We start from the raw sequence: 9,727 nt of genomic DNA, 5'->3' as shown, positions 1-9,727 counted from the left end.
TCAAATCTAGCCTTGGGCAACCCTTAGGTAGGAAAAGCTAAGAAAAAGCTACTAGGTTAAGAAAGAGAAACAGGAATATTCTTTCACTGCTTTTCTTCCAGAAATTACATGGCCTCCTACTATGCCAGATGTAGTAAATTTTCAACAAAAACGTTTAGTTCTGGATGAAGCAGAAATACTTGGCAACCAACACTGTTTATTAATTCTGAATTCTCTTTTACTGTGAGCTGCATTATGGTCAAAGTTTTTAAAATATGATATTTTAGCTTGATATAAAATATGTTTCATAAAAATTGTAAGTCGATGACCGTAAGACATAAAATGAGTTATTTGCAATTGATGCCTTACTGTTCAGTAAAATGAATTATACTGTTAAGAACGTTAAGCAAAAAGGATATCAAAAACTGTATTTACAATGAGTAGAGAACACTTTCCATATAAATTGAGAGCAATGCTCCTAACACACATCAGTCAGGATCCAACAGTGTAAAATATGGTTGATACTGATGGCCATTTCTTCTCTCTTTTAGATCCTTGGACACAGGACAAAGAAGGGATCTCCCAACTGGAAGACGTATTTTATTGATGAATCCTAGCCCGTGCTCACTTGTAGAGAAGGATCTCTGTCTTCAACTAAAGCACCTGATAGTCAGGTAATCATGTAATTTATATGTGAAAGTGACCAGGGCACTTTTGAGAGTAAAGGGGACATAATTACACTGGCTTAACAGGCATAAAGAGGAGCTGTGCCAGGCAAACCAGGACATTTGGTGGCCTTATCCATAGGAGACATTGTGATTGAGGCCCCAACCTCCATTCCACCCCCAAATGATTATTCTAAGATAGTGGTCCTCGAAGTGAGGTCCCAGACCAGCAGTACTAGCATCACATGGTAACTTGTTAGAAATGTAAATTCCAACCCGAGACCTACTGAATCAGAAACTCTTAGGTAGAACAAGGTGGCAATATGTGTTTGTACGAGCCCTCCAGGTGATTCCAATGCAGACTAAAGTCTGAGATCCACTGGTGTAAGGCAATCATAATATTCCATTTCCTTCAATGACGGGTTTGCAAACAGGCCTAGAGCCAGTTTGAGCCAATGAAATACAAAGAGAGGTTAGTTGGAGATTTCTGGAAAAGATAAATCAATCTCTCTTTTGTTGGATGTGAGCAGGGAATATATTGCCTGACTGTTGGAGGTGACTCTAGGAACTGTAAAGCAGAGACATGCAAACCTGGCACTGTTTAGCTGCTGGATCAAGCCATCCAGAAGCTCATCCAACCTCTGGACTATGTGTGTGGAAGCCATTTCTGTTTCAACCAGCTGAAAGCATCCTTACACACTAGCGCTCATTCCCACTTTTCTTGAACCTACCTTGGCACTATACCTTCTCCTACAATGCTATCCTTTCTCACATTTCTCCCTTCAATCCCCACTCCTTTTCACATAGTCAAATTCCATCCCTCCTTCAAAGTCCAATTCACTCCCTCCTTCATAAAGGTCATCCTGACTGCTCTACTCCAAATTGTCTGCTCCTCTTTCGAAGTCACTTACCTTCTGAGCTACTGATCTGTTTTCACCGTATACTACCTTCTACTGCTTTCTCTTATGTCTAAGTACCTTATTGTGTGTAGATACCCGGCACCTGGCTTAGTGGGTGGCATCCCAGCAATGCTCAGGAAATATTTCCTATAGATGGTGATTCCCTTGGTCCATGGAGATGGGAGTTGGTGTGCTACCAGTTGCTGCCACTGTTCCCCATCCCCAGCTCACAGATGTTCCTTGGCTATGACCACCACACCAAACCCTGCCTTAATTACAACTCTAATCCTGCTGTGGCCTAAAACTAGAGTTAGACAACTTTATGACATTTATTAGCTGGAATCTCCAAGAGCAAAAAGACACAGGTTACCAGATAAATGCTTGGTCACCCTCACAGGACAGGCCATTACCGCACTGAGGCAGGTCTATGTGGTGAGTAGGAAATGGAGTTTCTAGATCATCATTAGCACCCAACCCCCTTCTCTGCATTTGCTTTCTTCAGAAACAGGATCCCACCAGTGGTGCTGTGTTTGACGCCAGGGAGCTAAGGGTGTGAGGCACATGAGACAGAGACCACTCGGGCTTCTGAGACAGTATAGCTTAGTGTTTGAGGATGTGGGTTTTAGAATCAGACTACCTGGGTTTGACTCTTGGTGAAGACCGCTGTCTACTTATAATCTTGGGCAAGTTATTTATCTTCTCTGACTCTCAGTTTCCTCATTTGTAAAATGGGGATAATAATCATACCTATCTCATTTTCTGACATGAGAAATAAATAAGATCATATAGGTCAAATACTTGGCATCATGCCTGACACACAGTAAGCACTCAGTAGGTAGCAGTTACTGTTAGGAGCCCAACCTCTCTGTTGCTCAGTGCTGGCTTCCCTCCTCCCTTTGGCTGTAGGAGGTGAAGGGCCTAATATTTCCCTGTTCACGGGCAAGGCAGTGAATGAGCGTGAAGAGAGAAAACAAGTCTCAAGTGCAGCTAGGCTATCAGGCTTGGCCCTGGCTTTCTGCTGGCAGCTGTGGTTTAAATGCAAACACTACCAGTATCCTCCTCAGCACCACACTTCCCACCACCATCTCCCCACCCACCAGCCTATCACAGCAAGTCACACACAAAGCAAGGAAGTTCTGCAGCTAATAGTAACTCCCTACAACTCCCTAGTGCTTTATGGTCTTTCTGTCATTTGGTTCTCGTACCATCCCTGTGCAGTACCCAGGGGCAGCCTTTGTTAGTCCCACGTTGCCCATTAGGAAAGTGAAATTTGGAGTGATTATGTGCCTTGCCAAAGGCTGCATAGTCAGGAAGTTACAGAGCCAGGACTCAGAGATGTTCTGACCCCAACTTAGTCATCTGCCCACCCTCTTCACAGTCCATATGCCCTGTGCGTAGAATGAGGTTTTCCAAAGGAAAGCATAATGTGTATTTCTACATGTAAGATTATTTTAGCCCAATTGTAGAATAGTAAAAATCTTCTCACCTTCCTCTCCAGGATCCTTTGCTGGATGTTCAAGTATGCGTACGGTTCCCAAGAAAAAGAGGGGACACATCTGTCTTTCAGTTAGTTATCCGAAAAGTATTTATTGTTATGCCTTAACCCTGAGCAGTAACCAAATCCTATTTAACTTGAGTGTTTGCCCAAATCTCTACCTCTTACATTGATTCAAACCAAAGTTTCCATATTTGACTATGTACAGTGATTCTTTTCCTTCCCTTCACATTCAAGGAAGGAACCTGACATGTTTGGAAAGATTTGGAGAGCTGGGGTCACAACACTGTGAATTCACTGTAACAAGGAAGATTCCGAGCACTTGTTTGAAGTAGAGAATCTTAACAGTGTGAATTGTGTTAAGCTAGCAACTCTGGGTTAGGACAACTAATCCTTGTGCAGAAGTTTTGTTTTCAAATTGGCTAGCAACTAAAGATGTGGCCATCAATGAGACAATCAGTCTTTGTCTCTGAGTTATCCATACACACTAAGTGGTGGAAAGAGTCTGGGCTTCAGTGCCTTACAGACCTGGCTTACAATTCTAGCTCTGACATTTACCAGCTCTGTGCCCTTGAGTAAGTTCCCTAGCCTCTCTGAGCTTTGATTTCATCTGTAAAATGGGAGACTAATACCAACTCTCCAGACTGGTAGAAAGATTAAGTTATCTTAAGGTGAATACCTGGCACATAATGCATGATTAATAAAATGGTGGGTATAATTTCTCATCCTAAGCAATTAACAGGAATTATACCATGGTAATGTTTTCTAAACAATATCCTTACAGATAATACAATTTATGATATCAGAACAATCCCTCTCTGACCTCCATCAGGCTCAGTCAGTTACTCAAAAACCTCAGTTATTTACAGACAAAAGACTGTATCTCGATGTAATGGGATCACTTGAGGATTTAATGTCAGACCCAGGCTGCTCCACGTCGTTTGGTCCTATGTCACACTTACTTGTGACAGTGGTAAGAGCCTGGGACTATGCTTTGTCATCCCAATTCTGCCATTAATTATTTATTTGAAACAGGGACAATTAGAGGCAGAGCAGGTCCCAATTTTCTCATCTGTAAAATATGAAGGTTGGATGTACAGTCAAATTTCTGGTGTATCTACCAATTCTCAGAAGTTATGATTCTGGAATCTGGAAGGAATCCTGCCTTGACTACTTGACAAGTGGGGAGCAAGAACTAAAAAGGTCAAAAAAATCTACCCCATCATTACCAAGGGCACCAATTAAACAAACTGCTGTATGTGTGTCTGTCTGTCTGTGTGTAAAATAGGGGTAGATATTTATGTTTGTTTTTGTAAAATGGAGACTAGTACCAACATTTATGTTTTTGTTGTTATTTTGAGACCCCAAGCCACAGATCTCTACTAAGCTATGACAGTTTACTCGTCAATCTGTAAGTCTTTGCATGATAAAACTTAATAGTAATAATAATCATAATGACAATAATAACATACCTTAACATTTATAAAGTATTTTTCCACATAAATCAACTTTACATATACTATTTAGATTTCATAATAACTTGGGGGTTTTGTTTGTTTGTTTGTTTTTTCGGTATGCGGGCCTCTCACTGTTGTGGCCTCTCCCGTTGCAGAGCACAGGCTCTGGACGCGCAGGCTCAGTGGCCATGGCTCACGGGCCCAGCCGCTCCGCGGCATGTGGGATCTTCCCGGACCGGGGCACAAACCCGTGCCCCCTGCATCTGCAGGCGGACTCTCAACCACTGCGCCACCAGGGAAGCCCCAACTTGGGTTTCTTTAAATAATTTTTATTGGAGTATAGTTGACTTACAATGTTGTGCTAGTTTCAGGTGTACAACAAAATGAATCAGATATATATATATATATATACCTCCATTCTCTTTCAGATTCTTTTCCCATATAGGTTATTACAGAATATTGAGTTCCCTGTGCTATACAGTGGGTCCTTATTAGTTATGTATTTTACATACAGTAGTGTGTATATGTTAATCCCAATCTCCTAATTTATCACTTCCCCCACGTTTCCCCTTTGGTAACCAAAAGTTTGATTTCGAGATCTGTGAGTCGGTTTCTGTTTTGTAAATAAGTCCATTTGTATCATTTTTTATTAGATTCCACATATAAGTGATATATGATATTTGTCTTTCTCTGTCTGACTTACTTCACTTAGTATGATAATCTCTAGATCCATCCATGTTGCTGCAAATGGCATTATTTCATTTTTTTTATGGCTGAGTAAAATTCCATTGTATATATGTACCACATCTTCTTTATCCATTCATCTGTCGATGGACACTTAGGTTGCTTCCATGACCTGGCTATTGTAAATAGAGCTGCAATGAACACTGGGGTGCCTGTATCTTTTTGAACTATGGTTTTCTCAGGATATATGCCCAGGAGTGGGATTGCTGGATCATATGGTAGTTCTATTTTTTGTTTTTTAAGGAACCTCTATACTGTTCTTCATAATGGTCATAATAACTTGTTTTTGTTTTCATTTTTAATATTTATTTATTTATTTGGCTGCGCCGGGTCTTAGTTGCGGCACGCAGTATCTTCGTTGCTGTGTGCGGGATCTTTTAGTTGCAGCATGCAAACTCTTAGTTGCGGCATGTGGGATCTAGTTCCCTGACCCGGGCACCCTGCATTGGGAGCATGGATTCTTAGCCACTGGACCACCAGGGAAGTTCCCCTAATAACTTGTTGAAAAAGATTATATTTCCATTTTACAGATGAGGAAATGGAGGTTCAGGTGAGACAAGTAACCCGCCTAAAGTTACTAGAGCTGAGAAGTGGTAGAGTTATCTGGTCTTCTGTCTCCTCTCCAGTGACTCTTCTCAGACCCATAATCATAAACACCAAATCATTACCAATTTCACATCATGTAAAAGGTGTTTGCCTGCCTCTATTCACCTAACTGGTTGCTTCCATCAAGGCCCAGCAGAACAGAAATCAGAGCCAACAGCTACCTACCCCTTGGCCAGTGCCTTGCACCCTCACACATAATGTGATCACTGTGAACTTCACTTAGAGACTAACACACAAAACGTCAAGTCATCTAAGGGCACAAAATAGCAATTAATAATTTTCTGTATTTGTATGGTTCCCTCTCCTAGAATGTTAGCTTTATAAATGCTATCATATAATTTCCCCCCAGGCAGTTTTAATGATGTGACCTGTTTCCTTATGTGTGAAAGGCTCAGGAAGAATATTGGAACTCATTACTTGCCTCAAAGAAGAAAATATTTTGCTTGGCACAATGTTGACTGTTAATCCACAGATTCAACCTAACTATTCTATTTAGAGAAAGCACAAATGAGTTTGGACCCACAAACTCAAGATCTAAAATATTCTGGCCAAATCCTAGCGAAATTGGCCCTCTTACCAGTGAAAATTCCAACCAAAAATGAAAAACACCTCACACAGAGGCGATATTGTATATCTTCAGAGATTGATGCCAGGACCACGATGAAGGTTTTCAAAGTCATACAATGGCAGCTCCTTCCACCCATAATGTGCCATAATTCTAATTAATTTCTTCCCACTGTTTGGTCTTTTTACCCAAGCTATAAAGTTTCTCAGGTCATGAAGGAGTATGTGTTGGTGTCTACAGTTTTTCTGTTGGGGGATGGTGGTGATAGGGTAAAGTAGGCCAAATACTGGTTGAGCCTGCACTCTTCTCACCCTCTCCCCTCACAAACCAAACCCCAAAAGCCATGCAGAGAGGGGCTTGAGGCTTAGCTGTAGAAGAAGCAAGAGTAGTTGGGAGCAGTCAGGCAGCTGCCTCCTTCTGAGACAATACCCTGGCTAATTTGAAGTTACCATACCCTCCAGCTACGTCTACTGTCAATATCTATATCGATGGACTCTATTTGAAGATTTCACTGGGCTAATAAAAGCATGATGAGTGTAGTTAGTAAAATGAGCTTTTAACAACATGGGAAATTGCTTACGCCATAATGGTAGATGAAGAAACAAAACAAAAAGTATATGCAAGTAAAAAATATTCTTAGAAAATATGAATACTTCTAGACCATAGGAGCATGGGTGCCATGGACACCTGCCATTTCCTGCCCAGCATTCTCCCTCCATGAAATAATTCCCTGTATTTGCTTTAGGGAACCACCCTCTCATTCTCAGACATGTGTCTGGTGTGAACCACAGAGGTGGGACCCAATGGACTGAAGCTAATCAGCTTAGCTCATTCCCTTTGCCATGGTTTGTGTGTGGACATGTAACCTAATTAGAGCCAATGAGACATGAAGAAATGTTTGCTAGAGCTTTGGGGAAAGGCAAGCTTCCACTTTTCCCCTATTAAAATGGTGTGGTAATGTTAAGTTTCAAACTTCTGCAGGTATTTTGTCACCACGGAATGGAAACATGGTAATGACCCAGGTGACCACTGAGTAGAGCCCAAGGCTCCAGCCATACTGTGGAAACAGAGAGACAGAGAGAAGACACATCCTTAGTGGCATCATTTGAGTTATTGGATCAAAGTTTTCCTGGAGCCTCTGGACTTCTCAGAAGTAGTATTGGGTTATTCTGTCACTTAGCATAAGGAGCCCTAGCTGATACAGAAATTGAGACTGACTGTACATATTTTAAATTATAAAAATAACTTTATACACTATAATTTATAAATAGCTGTTTTCAGAGTGTTTAAGAGCATAGTCTCAGGATTCAAGTCCCAGATTTTTCACACATAGTAATCCTTACTCATAGAAATTACCACCATGACAGCCCTGATTTAGAGGGAACAACATGACAAAGCTTTGTGGGTAGAAAAGAATTTTCTCCAAAGCCTCTTTCATTACATTTTGATAAGCACAAAATAATGAAAATCATTAGAGGCATTTGTGAGACATGTGGTGAGGTGACAATGTAGCATCATTAAAGAATATCACTTTCAGCAATAAAGACTTAGGTTTCAGTCCCCATGAACAGATTTCTAGCTGTGTGACCTCAGCCAGTTGTTTAAACCCTCAGAGCTTTTGCTTCCCCATATATAAAATGGGAATGACAACACTTTCCACATTGCAAGGATTAATTGGGATATAAAATACCTAATACAGTGAGTTCCTGTCACAAAGCTACACTCAAGAAAATGGTTGCTGTTATGACTACCCTTGTTATTCAGGCATCAAAAATTTGTCTCTGAGCAGTTAGAGAAAGCAGCACAATGTATTCCTACCTAGAAAAAACATTTTATCTTTTTTTTTTTTTAATCAAAATCACAGACTAAATGGTTTTGAATAGTTTTCTGCATTTGAGGTTGGGTTCTTTAGCCCATCTGCAGCTAGACGCTAGAGAGGTTTAAAGACATACTCAGCTTCCTTCCCACCTCCTACCATTACAGGTAAACACACGGGAGCTATTGCTCATTGCTTCATTTCTTGTTCTGCGTTCATGCATGCAGAAAAAGGCTGTATATGGAAAAACATCCACAATAATGATGTTAAGAGGTAAGAGGGTGTAGGAGAAAGGAAGGCATGAAGAAATAGCCAAAGCGGGAGAGACATGTAGCGGTGACCTTCCCTCCCACAGCTACACAACGCAGAACTGAGCTAGCCACCAAAAGAAGTTCAGTGCCAGGTAGCTTTTTTAGTTTTTCCCTTTATTTACCACAATAGAGAGTGTGGGCTACCTTGAATGTCACTGGGAAATTTTCTACATGACCTATGAGGCTCAGCCCCCAAGTCAATCAACCCCTGGGAAAATATCCAGTTCTAAGCTCTGGCCCCAGGTACTTGAAAGCAAGTTTTCATCTAGTTGATCTCTCCCTTCTCACTACCCACATGGCAGAAATCCGACTAAAGAAGTAGACACTCTTCATTCCAATTTGGGGTTTCTTACCTATGACTGTCTTGGCCAATCTGAGAAGAGGGAGCATAGATTTGGAAGCGCAAAAACTTTATTATGGTATATCAAGATATTTTAGTATTCACTCCAAATTATGCTTTTTCTCTCTGCATTCCCCTACTTACTAACTTTCGCCTATTGCTTTAGAAAAATTAGCACATCATTAGCAGAGAATAAAGGTGTCAAACTCTTCCAAGTTCAGAAGCCTTGGTCCAGGTATACGACAGAGATTTGGGAAGAGTGTTTGCTGACCAGTTTTAATTGTCCCTTCTGCTAACATCAACCTCCCACCCACCCCCACCTGCAGACTAGATAGAGACTTTCCAAGTTGAGGAGCACAAAAGGGGACAAATGAGGGTAAGCAAGAGAACTTGAGGTACTGAAGCTGTAAGAAAAGGTCCTCCACCATGCCCCTTACCTTGAGGTTAGATCTAAGGTGGGGAAAGATGATGAAGGCTCATGATGATGTTGGGGATCTGTTACCATGTGAAATCCTGGGAGGCAGCAGCCTAGCAGATGTTTCTTAGCCCACAATATCGTGACAGTAGTAAGTTAAAGATGGCCACATAGAGTGCCATAGGTAAGGAAAGCCTGAGGCAGCTCCTCTGAATCTCTAGCAGCCCCAGAGAGGCATAGGCAAAGAGAAGAGCAAGAGGCTACATAGTCAAGACAATGAGTCGTGAAAGTGGGAAGTAGAATGGAATGTATATCAAGTCCAGGTGGGCCAAAGACATCTCCATAGGTGCCTAATGTGGCAGTGATGACACCTAAGAGCCACATAAGGCTATTGTTCATCTCAACAGACAGGGCATGTCAAGACAGAGGACAGAA

General features: G+C 41.4%; 1 protein-coding gene across 1 annotated transcript in view; it reads left to right on the top strand.

Moving 5' to 3' along the window:
* The first annotated feature begins 605 nt into the window (after window positions 1-605).
* Window positions 606-9,727, top strand: part of IL6ST (interleukin 6 signal transducer) — a 65,230-nt gene continuing 56,108 nt past the window's right edge. The window contains exon 1 of the mRNA XM_029216379.1: window positions 606-653. The gene's annotated coding sequence lies outside the window, so the exon portion shown is untranslated. The remainder of the gene's footprint in view (window positions 654-9,727) is intronic.

The sequence above is a fragment of the Monodon monoceros genome, unplaced genomic scaffold, assembly GCF_005190385.1.
Source record: "Monodon monoceros isolate NGI ecotype Baffin Bay Population unplaced genomic scaffold, NGI_Narwhal_1 Super_Scaffold_12, whole genome shotgun sequence".
Taxonomy (NCBI): domain Eukaryota; kingdom Metazoa; phylum Chordata; class Mammalia; order Artiodactyla; family Monodontidae; genus Monodon; species Monodon monoceros.
This window is presented reverse-complemented; position numbering and strand designations above follow the sequence as displayed.